Source organism: Anoplophora glabripennis, unplaced genomic scaffold (assembly GCF_000390285.2).
Source record: "Anoplophora glabripennis isolate ALB-LARVAE unplaced genomic scaffold, Agla_2.0 scaffold265, whole genome shotgun sequence".
NCBI lineage: Eukaryota > Metazoa > Arthropoda > Insecta > Coleoptera > Cerambycidae > Anoplophora > Anoplophora glabripennis.
Window position 1 is genome coordinate 135,865 of NW_019416597.1, and position 13,352 is coordinate 149,216.

At 30.5% G+C, this 13,352-nt stretch overlaps 1 protein-coding gene across 1 annotated transcript in view; it reads left to right on the forward strand.

Moving 5' to 3' along the window:
- Nucleotides 1-13,352, forward strand: part of LOC108905953 (putative transcription factor SOX-15) — a 156,859-nt gene that overhangs the window by 14,675 nt on the left and 128,832 nt on the right. The window lies entirely within an intron of this gene.

The window sequence follows — 13,352 nt, forward strand, 5'->3', positions numbered from 1 at the left end:
TTAGAGTTTCTCGCAATATCATCCTTTTGTGTATCAGCATTTTTGATATCAAAGACTGTCGTTTGATTTCTTTGATAGGATCTTTAGGAACACGTTTTGAATTTATCTGAATCACCTAGTACCATTAAAATAAAGTAAAACACTCAATATCCTGCTCCAGATTTCGACGTGCGCCAGTGGCCCACTGACATTCCGTATTTCATAAACGTTCAGGGCAGCATTTCGATATCGCCAGGTTAAGTGGTGCTTATGTCCCTCTTCATTAGGTTAAAAACTTTGATGTATGACAAACGAGTTTATATTTACAAGGATTTGCGCGACATTAGCCGCTTTTTGTCGACCTCTCCGTCCGACTGCGACATGTATCATACAGAGGGGCGCAAAAAAATCCCTCGCGCTTTTATGGAAACGTCGCGGCCGACCGACGTCGCCAGAGGGATACGTGGTTTTAACTCTGAATACAAATTATTGTTCTTAAATAATTTTATTTCGAATTTGTTTACCTGTGTACCAAATTTAGTGGTTCTCGTACAACAAGGTTCTAAGATATAAAAAATTCTAGTTTTAGGGGCGATTTCAGGGGGCTGTAACTCCGAAAGAGGAGGCCACTTAGCAAAAATAAAAAATACGGATCCTCTAAATTTGTCTTATGTTTTATTTATGGCGAAACAAGACAAAACACATTAGCAACTTTCCGCTTGTATGCAGAACGGTTTTTGGGTAAATGTGAGGTAAATTTTCTACCAAATCGTATTGTAGCAGCTGAGGAACAAATTTTAATAATTGCGGAAGAAATCCCTCGAAAAATTGTGGTCTGATACCTTCATTATTATTCTAGCCCAAACGTTTACGGAGAATCTGCTCTGATAATGGGTTTCTCGAATAGCACTAGGGTTTTCAAGCCCACACGTTGTGGAAATTGTTGATTGCATCTCTTGCAAAGGCAGCTTCGTCACAGAGAAGAGTTCTTGAAAGAGTATCCAGATGATTGCTGCACCATTTACAAAGACGAACTCTTTGGGGAAAATCCGTGGGTAAAGTTCTTGTACTGGTTGGTAACGATAGGGATGTAGTTGTTCTCTCGCAAAGTGTCTTGCACAACCGTCCTACTTTGTCCACTAAATACAGAAATTATTCTCGTACTAGTACAAGGACCATTTTAAACTTCTGCAGTATTGTTTCTTCAAATAACTTCTCTTTCACAAGTCGGTGTAGGCAACGCACCTGTTAATGGAAGAGTTGTGAAGGTTCTATTGAATGTTTGTTTGTCTGGAAGGCGGTGGTTTGGATATCGTCGCTGATATTCCCTAACTGAGGCGGTCGTACTACCGTTGCTATATTCATACCAAATTAGTCATATAATTCATATACGAAGTATCTCGGATACCTTGGGGGTGAAATTTTGGTACTTGATTCCTGGACTATAAAATCAAATACGCGATAGATTCTATTATTTAGACAGACATGAATAATTCGAGCTTATGATATAAACATGCTGTTCGGGGTATTATAGATTTACAATTAGGCGATTAGTATTATTGGACGTTGTTGGTAAAACCTACTTAGCAACATACTAACGCATGACGGAACCGCCATTGAAAATGTAGGCACTTTGTTATCGTTTTAATAAAATGAAACGTGAGAGCGCCAAAAAAATAATTATGTTACCTTGTGCTTGGGTACATTTTACATAAAAGTTGACTTATTCAAAGACCTTATTTTCTAACGGACGACTTCGCTTTTCATTAGTATGGTTGGGTGAGAGGTCAATATATTTATATGCGTGAAGTGATTAATTAACTTTTTCTGGACGTTTATTAGCAACAAATCAGCGTGTCAAGAACAAATCCTGCATAATCGTGGCATTCTCCACTTGGATGTGTTCATTCTGTGAGTAGATATCACGACTACCTACTTCATATCGTACTTGCTGTTGCTATAAATCTTCAATCTTATCCGAACACATTTAGCACCACGTATCGATATGGTACTAAATATAGCTTTTGTCTAGCTAGCTACAACAAAAACTAGCTAATATAGCTAGTTTTTGTCAGATATTAAATACAGATTAAAAAAAATGCGTAAAATGTATAAAATATAGAGTGGAGTCAAGATAGTTTAAAATTACGCATTATTTCGAAATAATTATGGCAAGCATGGATTTCCTAAAACCTTTTGAAATTACTTGGACAAGTATTAGAAAAAAGTTATAAACTTATTTTTGTACGCTAATTCAAATTGAGATTATAGGGGTTTATGAGGTCGCTAAACAAGAATATGATGTCGGAAAATGAGGTTCGAAAAATGAAAATTATAAATGGCTAAAGAGGTTTTATTGAAAATATGTTTTATTTTTTAAAAAACAAATTTATTACAAAATAATTAATTTTTAAATCTCATCGAGTTCCTGCTCTTCTAGGCCAGTCAGCTTTTTTTTTGGGAAAAAAATACTATTAGAAGTTTCTCTGTGGAATATTGTTCAGAAACGTGTTATAAACAAAATATCAAAAAATCAACTCGAGACTAGTTGGGAAATTTTGTTAAAACAATGGTAAAAATTATGGAAAAGTGGTTTTTTGTTATTAAACTGTTATTCATAGAGAAAGAAGGTTTATACAAAAAAGGTAGGTATTAAATAAGACAAGTCCCATTAAATTCCGATAATTTGTTTATGCGCAAGAGCTCAAAAATGGTCGAAATTGTCCGCTTTTTTCAATTGCTAATAATTAATGCAATTTTCATGGCAGACACTTGTAGTTCAGGATTTTTGAGGCTTTTTGCACCCTTAATAAGAGGTAAAAATTTCAGCCCGTAAGCTTCATTAGCTTGGCGTTGGCGGAAATTATAAAAGAAGATGCTATTTTCAATTCATTTTTTCCAAGCTCACAGGCGTTGTAGGGTTTCGATCATTAGTTGTTTTTGTACCTAAATAGTTGTATTGACATATGCATCTACTGACAATTTAATTTTTCAAATTTAATTTGTTTAAAAATGACTGACTGAAAAAATGTTAATACCTATTTATTAAATTGTTAAGCGCGCATGCTCCGCCTCACTCTCCCCACTCGTTCGCTAGACCAAGTAAGAGAACGCATCGCCGCTATCTTCTTTTTCGCAATTAAATAGTTGAATTCACCTTCATGTTAATGTAGGACATGAAAATATAGCTCTTAGTGGATACTCTCTCCAAATTTCGGCTCTTAATATTAATAATTAAGGTCACTGGGATTAAATAAAAAAAAATATATATATTTAAAATTCGAAAAAAACAAACTATAGACATTACTATTTCATTTTATAATAATTACCTATCTTAACAATTTAATAAATATTAACATTTTTTCAAAGTTATTTTTAAACAAATTACATTTGAAAAACTAAATTCTCAGTAAATGCATATGTCAATATAACTATTTAGGTGCAAAAACAAGTAATGATCGAAACCCTACAACGCCTTTGAGCTTGGGAATAATGAATTGAAAATAGCATCTTAGATAACAAATTCCGCCAACGCCAAACCAATGAAGCTTTCGGGCTGAAATTTTTACCATTTATTAAGGGTGTAAAAAGCCTAAAAAATCCTGAATTACAAGTGTCTGCGATGAAAATTGCATTAATTATTAGTAATTGAAAAAAAACGGCAATTTTCGACCATTTTTGAGCTCTTGTGTATAAACAAATTATCGGAATTTAATCGGACTTTTCTCATTTTATAGGCTACATTTTTTGTATAAACTTTTTTCGCTGTGAATAATAGTTTTTTTACGTGAGTCAAAAAACCACTTTTCCATAACTTTGACCAACTGATAAAACAAAGTTTCTCAACTAGTCTCGAGTTGATTTTTTGATATTATTTAAGTTCTAATAGTATTTTTTCCCGAAACAGGCTCTTTCATGTCTATAATGACTGGCCTATTCTTAAAAAAAATACTTTCATTTTAAATACAAAATTACAAAATCAAAATCAACGTTCCCTATTATTTATTTATTCATTAATTATTTTAATAATAGATCAATATTCATATATAAATATTAAACTCATACATTTACAGGTTTAGCGTAAAAGAAAACGAATATAAATACTTTAAATGCAAACTGAAGATTATTTGTAATATTAAGTAATAATATTACATTAAAGAATTACAAATGTACTTTTTAACACACTGATAACTGCAGCTTACTCGAAAACATACAAATCATATTCTTATACCATTTATAATAATAATTATTTAATTCTCATAAATGAAAAACGCTTTTAAACTGACAAGAAAAACAAAATAACAGAACTTATATTCACAATTTCAGATACAGAATATACGTTTTAAAAATGAATATTAAATCAATTCATCAAAAAACGTAATTTTTTTGCTGTTATAACAATTTTCCACTTATTACAATAAGTAAAAAAATATATTTTTCACTGGATTTACTTTTTTTAAGATCTTAACTTAATTCTTTGATGGATTACTAAACAAAAAAAATATTTTTTGTACATTATTAAACTTATTCTTTCATTTGAAGAGTAATCTGTGAAAGTTACACATATTTATTTTAAAAATTAAAAGAATGACAGCTATTTTATTATTATTGTACTTACAAAATTATTATTTTGTATAGTACTATATATTTTTTTTTTCTCAAGTTTAAAGACATAAAATTTTGATAGCCGGATGACTCTTCTTTCATTTAAATTTTTGTGAGGTCGATTTTATCAATTAGATCAAAAGTTATAACAAATTTAGTGTAGCGCGCTCTTCGAGAGCTATACCTACTTGGGGGCCGTCCGTCTCATTTTTCTACGTTAGAAAAAAAAATTCTACAGCCTTCAATTCGCATTTTAGAAAAATACTTTATTAACATTTTATATGTAAAATTTCCTGTTCTTTCGAATGGCGCAGTTAATTTTTTTTAAATAAGTTTTTAAAAATATTTTGCAAAAACTGTAATTTTGCAACTAATTTATTAAATAAATAATTTTAGTAGAGCGTACACTCTACAGTTGATAACTTTTTATATGTTAAAACAGAAAGTGTACTTTCTGAGTGTTGATAGTGAGGGACAACTGGGGAGCAGGGCTCAAGATACTGTTCACAATTTGCAGAACAAAGGAATACTGAACACTATGTCCACGGAATAGTGGTACACCCTGTATATAGTAGCAATTTTTTTCTGAATGAAATTACTTAGAAATCGACTAGTACACGATGACTGACTTGATTCCATTGAAAGGCAACTTACGACGTAAATAAATGATCAAATCTTCAATGAGCAAGAATCATTTATAAAGCTCTTCTAATGAATATTTTGCGTGAATCAGCGCTGTACACATATTTTAATTAATTTCTCATTAATTTCTAGGTTGTTTATGAATGAAGGTTCACACAGCATAAAATATTATACAAGTGGTTGGCCATTACAGTATAAATAAAATTGAGAGATCTTAGAACGCGATTTTGGTAATTATACCACTTCTCAGTTACAAAGGAATCTTAATGAAAATAACTTTATCTGCATTTATAAACAAATTGTAGATAATTGCTTATTTAGCCGTTGCTTGAGCATCAAATGGGGAAATCCCAATGAAGATTTGTATGTCAGTTATTGATATTGTACAATAAAGTAAAACTGTAACCAAATATATCATTAAGAGTGCCCACTTCTTGGGCTGGGATGAAAAAAATCTGTTACTTGTAAATAGGAAATAATTCTGGCATAATAAAAATTACAGCAGCCGACAAATTTGCATAATCCGCCACCAAGTGACTAATAAACAAGGAAATAAAACATTAATAAGTATAAAAAAACGCTGATAATAATAATGCAAATAAAAGATTTCAAGAACACACAGTGACTAGAAGAATCGTTTGACCGTTGGTGTTAAATACATACTAAAAACCTTGATATACTAATCTCATTCCTGCATTTCAATTTGCTTAAGCCGATTAAAATTTATATTTATTGTATAATACACTTGTTAAATGATTACGGATTGATAAACTGCACTAAAGATAATCACGAAAATGTCATCTAGGGCACCAAAAATTACCTAGGTGTTGGGAACAGTTACATTAAAGGTTTTTTGATAAAACAAAATGTTTCTCTTGCAATACAGAGATATTTTTGTAAATAAAATGTTTATTTTTTAAATAAAAATACAGGGGTTTCCAAACTTGGAGGGAATATTTAAAGAACAAAAAAATCGAGGAGTGAGGACTGCATTGGCAGAAATATTTTTTGCAGATATACTTCTTTCATACCTACCTACTTACCACAATAATACGAAACAACATTTTTGGAACCACTGAGTTCATCGAAAGCTCTATCCTGGTTATGTTTACACAAATCGCTGTACATATATTACCGTCATGTTCATCTCATTGTTACTCTATTGCTGGAAAGCATTTTTTTTTACTTAAAAGCGCCACTAGAATACTGGGTGTTTCCTAAGTACGGTCCATAACTTCAGGACACAATTTTTTATGGTATTTAAAGAAAAAAAGTTCCTATAAATATGTGACCGGAAACGTTTAGATACAGGGTGTTGAAAATTTAAAAAAATATATTTATTTGAAATAAATTTGGAATAATCAATGTTAGGTTCTTAAAATTTGGCAGTTATTGTGCGTTAGTAAAGAGCTGCATTTTTAATATAAAATCAGTTTTTATCTACCGTCAGTGGCGTAGTTACGCGTGAGTCAGTTGACGTTTTCGTCATAAAATGTAGAACGCCAATGGATTTTTTAAATTTTTATTATTTTCAGACTCACCTAACATTTTACAACAAAAAAGGTGTCTTTATTTTTTGCCTAATATTAACCTATTCTTAGAAAAACATTGACTGTTCCAAATTTAGATAATTCAAATATTAATATATTTTTTAAATTTTTTAACACCCTGTATCTCGGAACCTAAGCGTTTCTGGCCATATGTTTATAGGAATTTTCTTTTTTTAAATACCATAAGAATGTGTGTCCTGAAGTTACCGACCTTACTTAGGAAACTCCCTGGATAAATGCATTTTAACCGATTTGACAAATATTTAATATTATCTATAATTTAACGTCCTTAGCGACAATGTTTCCCAGCATCTCCGCCACTGACAGTTGACAGGTATACCAACTATTTACTTTTCTGTAATCGGTTAAGTTGTTAGTTCAAATTTCATAAATCTACGTTAAATATCTTCAGAGATATACGTGAATAAATAATTTTAAACTTCAACATCTTGTATTTAAAACTAGTTACTTTAGACCTTTAGTTTTTTTTTAATCTACATATCGACCTCTTGAATTTATGACACGAATTTAGAAACCATCTTGTATACTGAATTCTATTTTCGATAAAAAATAAACATTACCAAAAGAATTAGTCGGGGTTATTTTTGACAATATTTTTTTTAATTTTTTTACACGTGGCAAAATACCCAAAAAGACTGCATAAATAAATAACCTCAAATAACACCTTGTAAAAAGAACAGAATACGAAAAGAAACAGAGTACACAAAAAATATTAATATTTTTCTTATACAACTTTCTCCTTTGTAAAAGTAATAAGTAGAGTCGTGTGATGTTTTTTTAATTGTAGTAAAGTTTGCACCATTGTGTCCGTATAAAACGGGCTTTACGAGCATGCTTCATTTTATAAATTAATAGGCAAAGTGGTAATACTTTTTATTAATTAGCAAGAAATCGTGTGAAAGATTGCAGCCCAGCTAGGCTAGTACTCAATTTATAAGGAAAAGGATATACATATTGATCTTATCTTTATTAATTTATTCTAGAAGTGAAGGTTACAACGCCAAACACTAGCCTGCAAACAAGATATTACTACCTGTAATCGCTAAATATTATATACTCATGATTATGTCGTTTTTTTTGCTCCGTAATACATCTACAAATGGAGGCGGGTACAAATCATAATCATTCTCTTTTACGCAAATAAGTTATAGAAGTAATATTATCTGTTTAATTTGAAAAAGTAGGAAAGGAATCTTGTCATTTTCGTCATTGTGTGAATAAGTATTAAAGCTGTATTTGGAAAGACTTAAGAGTACTAAGTGTAATTATAAAGTTTTCTTTCCTGGGTTTTAAAGGATCTATACTCGCTTAATTGTAAAGAACTCGGATTATATTTCAATTCAAATATATTTTGTAACGGAACTTTCATATCTATTGATTTATTCTATCGTACGTACGTAGTTTATACTGATAAAAACTGTGAAGTCAAAGTTTGACATATTTTAAAAAAATTTACACACCAGTGGATGGAATACTTTGAAAATTCTTAATTGTGAACTGTCGTTCATAAAGATGCTTTAGAGGTTAAAGAGAGTGATAGAGATTGTAATTTTAAAGAAGCTATATAAATACAGCTTATTTATGCCCTTTTATTATCCTTAAAAATATTTTAGCTAAGGAAAAGAAAAAATAATGGTGTTTGTTCAAAATTTGTCGAAAAACTTACAGACTACATTGAAATCGCTAAGAAAAAAAACTGAATGTCCTTATCTTAAATATTTTTACTACGCAATTAATAATTTTATCTCTTACTAAATCAATAATTATTTTCCACTTCAAATTCTACAATTTTGAGGAACATTCCTTTTCATTGTCTAAAAGTTCATAGGTACATTTACAACTATTTTATTTTGTTATTAAAATTAAAATACTTAACTCAACGTTATCGCACCGCATAGCTGTTGGGTAGCGTTAAATTTAGTACATATTAGACATACTAGTTTTTAACAAATATGAATGCCGGAATAATTTTTACATTATTTAAATTTATACAAATATCTCGTTTCAGCTCACATCGTTAGTTACATAATATGGCAAAATGTGTAATTATTTCGCTGTAATAAATCAGATTGTCTGCCTGGCTACTGGATAGGACATGACATGACAGTATTCGTAAAAGCTATATCGGGGAAAGTTAGTTATTTTTTCTATTTGTTTCATATTGTCACTATTATTGGTGGTAAATTCTTATTACGATTTTCTTCATTATGTTCTTATTATTTGTCCTGGACTAACGTTTTTGTTGTTCATTTATACCGAGATCGTTAGCACACGTAAAAATTTGTTAAAAAGGTTTTAACAAAGTTTTGAACTTGTATATATTTGGATTGATTGGAATTCTGGTCAATAAATGGGAAAGTAAGTTACAATTAACTTTATGTAATCCAAATAAGAAATGAGCGTACTACACATACCGTCTGACCGAGTTGTAAAGTATCAGGGTCGACGCTCGAACACCTCCTATGATGGGTCCGCAGAGGTCCTGTGACGGTGTCCGCCTGAGATTTGAAAATTTGTCCTCTCCAAATTTTATCCATCGTTAGAATCTGTTAATAGGGTATTCCCAGGAAAATTTTCGATTCAAAACTTCGGCGAAAATTTCGCTACCCGCTCTGCACCTTCAGCTTAATGTCGAAGTGGGGTGAATTTACTAATGTTTCACTAGGTGGCTGATAAAATAAGTCCGTCATTCAGTTTTTATATTAGTGAGTTCTGTGCCATCGATAAATTGATATGATATATCGATGCACTCTTATCTGTTCGACATCCTGTACCTATGTAGAGTAAATAACTATTTCTCGGTAACAAAGGAATTATTTCATGTTTATAAATAAACGTGAAATTATTGATTACGACTTGGCACTTGTACTCGAGTACTTTCTAAGAAATCGTACGTATAGTGCCCATATAAAGACAACTTTTCCTTGGATTACGTTTGGCGTCTATTTAAGGTTCATATTGGACCTTTTGAGATATTTTTATTTGATTGTGTATTCAACCAAGTCGCACCGACTTGGACAAGTGTTTAAGAAACCTCTTCCATGTCAACCTACTTGATATATCTGAAAGTCAAAAGGGATACTTAGATAAATATTCTAAAAATTTGAAGTAATCACATCCTTTCTTTGAATTTAATTTTAGATTATCTGCAGAGATGAAGAAAAAACATTAGTAGCATTGTGTAACACATTTTAATTTAATCTTTATTGCATAAAAGTTTCATTTCTGCGAGACATAAATTAGGTCAAAATCTGACGCAGGCTGCATCACCTTCAGATATTATCAGTTATATACTTAACAATGTCTTTAATAAATCTGACATATGTCGAGGTTATTCGGCAGATGACTGATGATTTCACTGAAATTTGCAATTAAACGTAAAAGGAAAAATCTCTTATTATTGCCATATTACATAATATTACTTATATGTAAACTGAAATTTAAAGCTAATAAACTTTTAAATTTCAACTGTGTTGGTAAAATTTAACTTCAAATATACCTACGTAAAACTTCCTTAGAAATAAAGAAAAACGAAATAAGTTTTATAGGAAAAAAATAATCATATGGTCGGTTTTCAATGGTTCAAATTCGCAATTTCGCAATCTGTCTAAGAGTTTTGATAAAGATAGAACAATGGCGCAAACCACATCTCTCTATCTGTTACCGTTTTTGAGTAAAATAGCACACATCAAAAAGAGTTACCCTAACATCTCAAGACTAATACTCTTAATGTATGTACTTACGTGTTAAATGTGTATGTCATAAATTATATGACTAATTATGATTTGTGAAATACGATTTTTAATTCAAGTTTTTGCAATAAATTCCCATTATCTGCAATAATGGATATCGCACGTGCTTATCGGCGTTATTTTTTATCGATTATGATTCCGATAAGGGGATTTCAAAATAACTGTTTTTTCAGTCATAATCTGTAACGTAAACATTCCAATACATTAACATGCCTTTTTGCTATACGTATACACTTAAACTTGGCACAATTAGCGGAAGTTTTAACACACGTTCCGATAAAAGATGTTAATCAGTTGAACCTAGTCCTCGATACGAAGGGATGTCGACGTAACGTAAAATGATCACCTAACGCGCTTTGTGGCTTGAAACCAGCTATGATTGAAGAATTACTTGCGATTTGGTTAAGGATAGTGTCTTAAGTAATAGTTGCTGATAACATAATTTTTTGTAAAACTTTTTTACCGATCAAAACCTTCCATATGATCACTACCATTCAGTAGTTTTGCCACTGTTTTGTCACTGTTAGATGTCACGTTTATATCTCGCTGATAGTAGTATACTGACCACGACGTAAGGCTTTTTTTAACCATGTACTTTTTTTAACATTATATTTGATAGCCTTGTGTAATATATCACTGTAAAACTTAGTCTAATAATATAATTCTTCTAAGCATACTTACCGCCGTTGTTTTTCCAAGTAAACTCAACTCCAAACATAAATTGTGATAAATTATTTGACGCACAGGAAAAAAGACGTAAAAATTTACATGAAATTTACAGTTTGTCGCCTAGATTTTTTTTTCAAATACTGAGTATATATTTTTTTCTCAACATATTAAAAGGCCCTTGAAGGGGATTCATTCAGGTTTCTAAAACCCACCATCCGTTCGCTCTACGATCATTTGTTCATGAGATATCGATGATAAAAAAGGTGACTTTTCACTCAACAAAAAATTGTAAAATTTTTGCCTTGTTTCATTTGATTGCAACCAACAGTGATGCTCAAAAAAATTTTTCGGCTAAAGATTTCAAAAGATCAAAAGTAAGTCAAAAATCACTAAAAAAATTTTGGAAATTTTTCTGCTCCCTTTTCGCTTGTTGAGTGTATATTCTAGTTATACTAAAAATATACTTAACTAGTTGTGTTGAAACATTTTTTTGATTCTATCTCATATAAGTAATATTTTTTTTAAATTAAAAGTTAAGATTTTTTAAAACACAGCTAAATTTAAAAACGAATTTTATACACACTAAGGATCGAATTGTTGATATTGTTATGTTGGCCAAAGTGGTAGAAAAATTAAAGATGGTATTGCTGAGCATTGAAATAAGAATAATTTTGAAAAATCTGTTCTTTTGTAGACACTTAAAATTACACATTCATACTTTTAATACTGACAATAATTTTAAACTTTTGTATAAGTCCGGACATGGTTTTATACTCAATGTTTTGGAAATTTTAAAATATTTAAATAATTGTAGTGTTAATTGCCTAAACCTAAAACCCGTTGTAGAATTCCCCACTACTTTTAACTTTATACAGATGCCCCCCTCAGATCAGAAACATTTATTGATTGTCCTCATTCTGTTAACGATGACTTAACAAGTTTTTTGTAAAACGATATTTTTTATATTTAAACAAATTATTATGTTATTCATTAATAGTTTATAAAGCATTTATTTTCCAGTGATTGTCACTGTAAGTATAACTAGAATATCGGTTTCTATGTATGATTGTAATTATTGTTTAACTTTGTTTTCTTATTTGTTTGTTTATATGTTGAAGTTTGTATTTTTATAGTTTGTTCTTATCTGAAGTTGACATAAAAGCTTATTGGGAAAAACAATGTAAAAAAATTGTGTACTGCACTAAAGGACTCTAATTTTTGAAGATCAAATGTACCATGTTTGGTGTAGAATATACAGAGCATTCCAGTAAAATGAACTACATTGAATACTTTTTTATATATAAAAAAACATATTTTAAAGTCCTTCAACTTATATAACAATGCTTGGCCTGCTACTCTATCGTTTGTAAATCATGTTATTGTATTTCATTCTCTAACTTGAATTTAGACGTCACAGTAGATGCAATATTAACAGGCATTTCCTCATAGTATCGCTGTCAAAATAATTTACCAAAACTGTATTTATTTTACCTAACAAATAAACTGCTTTGTAATCGTTGTAAGGGGAATTACTTTAACTATTTTTACTAAAAATATACGAGTAGGTACTTGTTTATCAAGTGTATTTCCTACTTTATCTTTAAAAATAATCTCATCCATATGCGGGAATATTAAATTTTTCTTTGCCTGTAAACTTGATAAAAAGAAATCACTTTAAGTTTGACACGATAGGTATTAAAATTTACTATTTTTTTTTTAATTATGTAGTTCATTAGGAAATAAACTCGGAAATAAAAAAGGAACGCTAATATTGCTAAAAATAAACGTTAAACTAAACAATCCAACAGCTCAACTAAGCAACCAAAAGATATTGGTATAGATGGGACATTCCTTGTGACATCACTGAGGTCGCGACCGGACCATTTTTTATTTGTGTCCCCCGACTCGTAAACACATTTGGGCCCGTCTTACCCAGTTTCTCAGAACTAACATAATTGTTGTCTTGCTTCATCATAAATTAAAAACGATATCCATCAATTCCGAGTTGCTATACAAATAAGCCATTTTTAACACTTGAAAAACTAATGTAAACACTGTCACGGTAATGTTAATATTAAAATCGGATTTCAAAGATCCAGCGAAGTGCTACAACTTCAATAATTTTTTTCTGGAA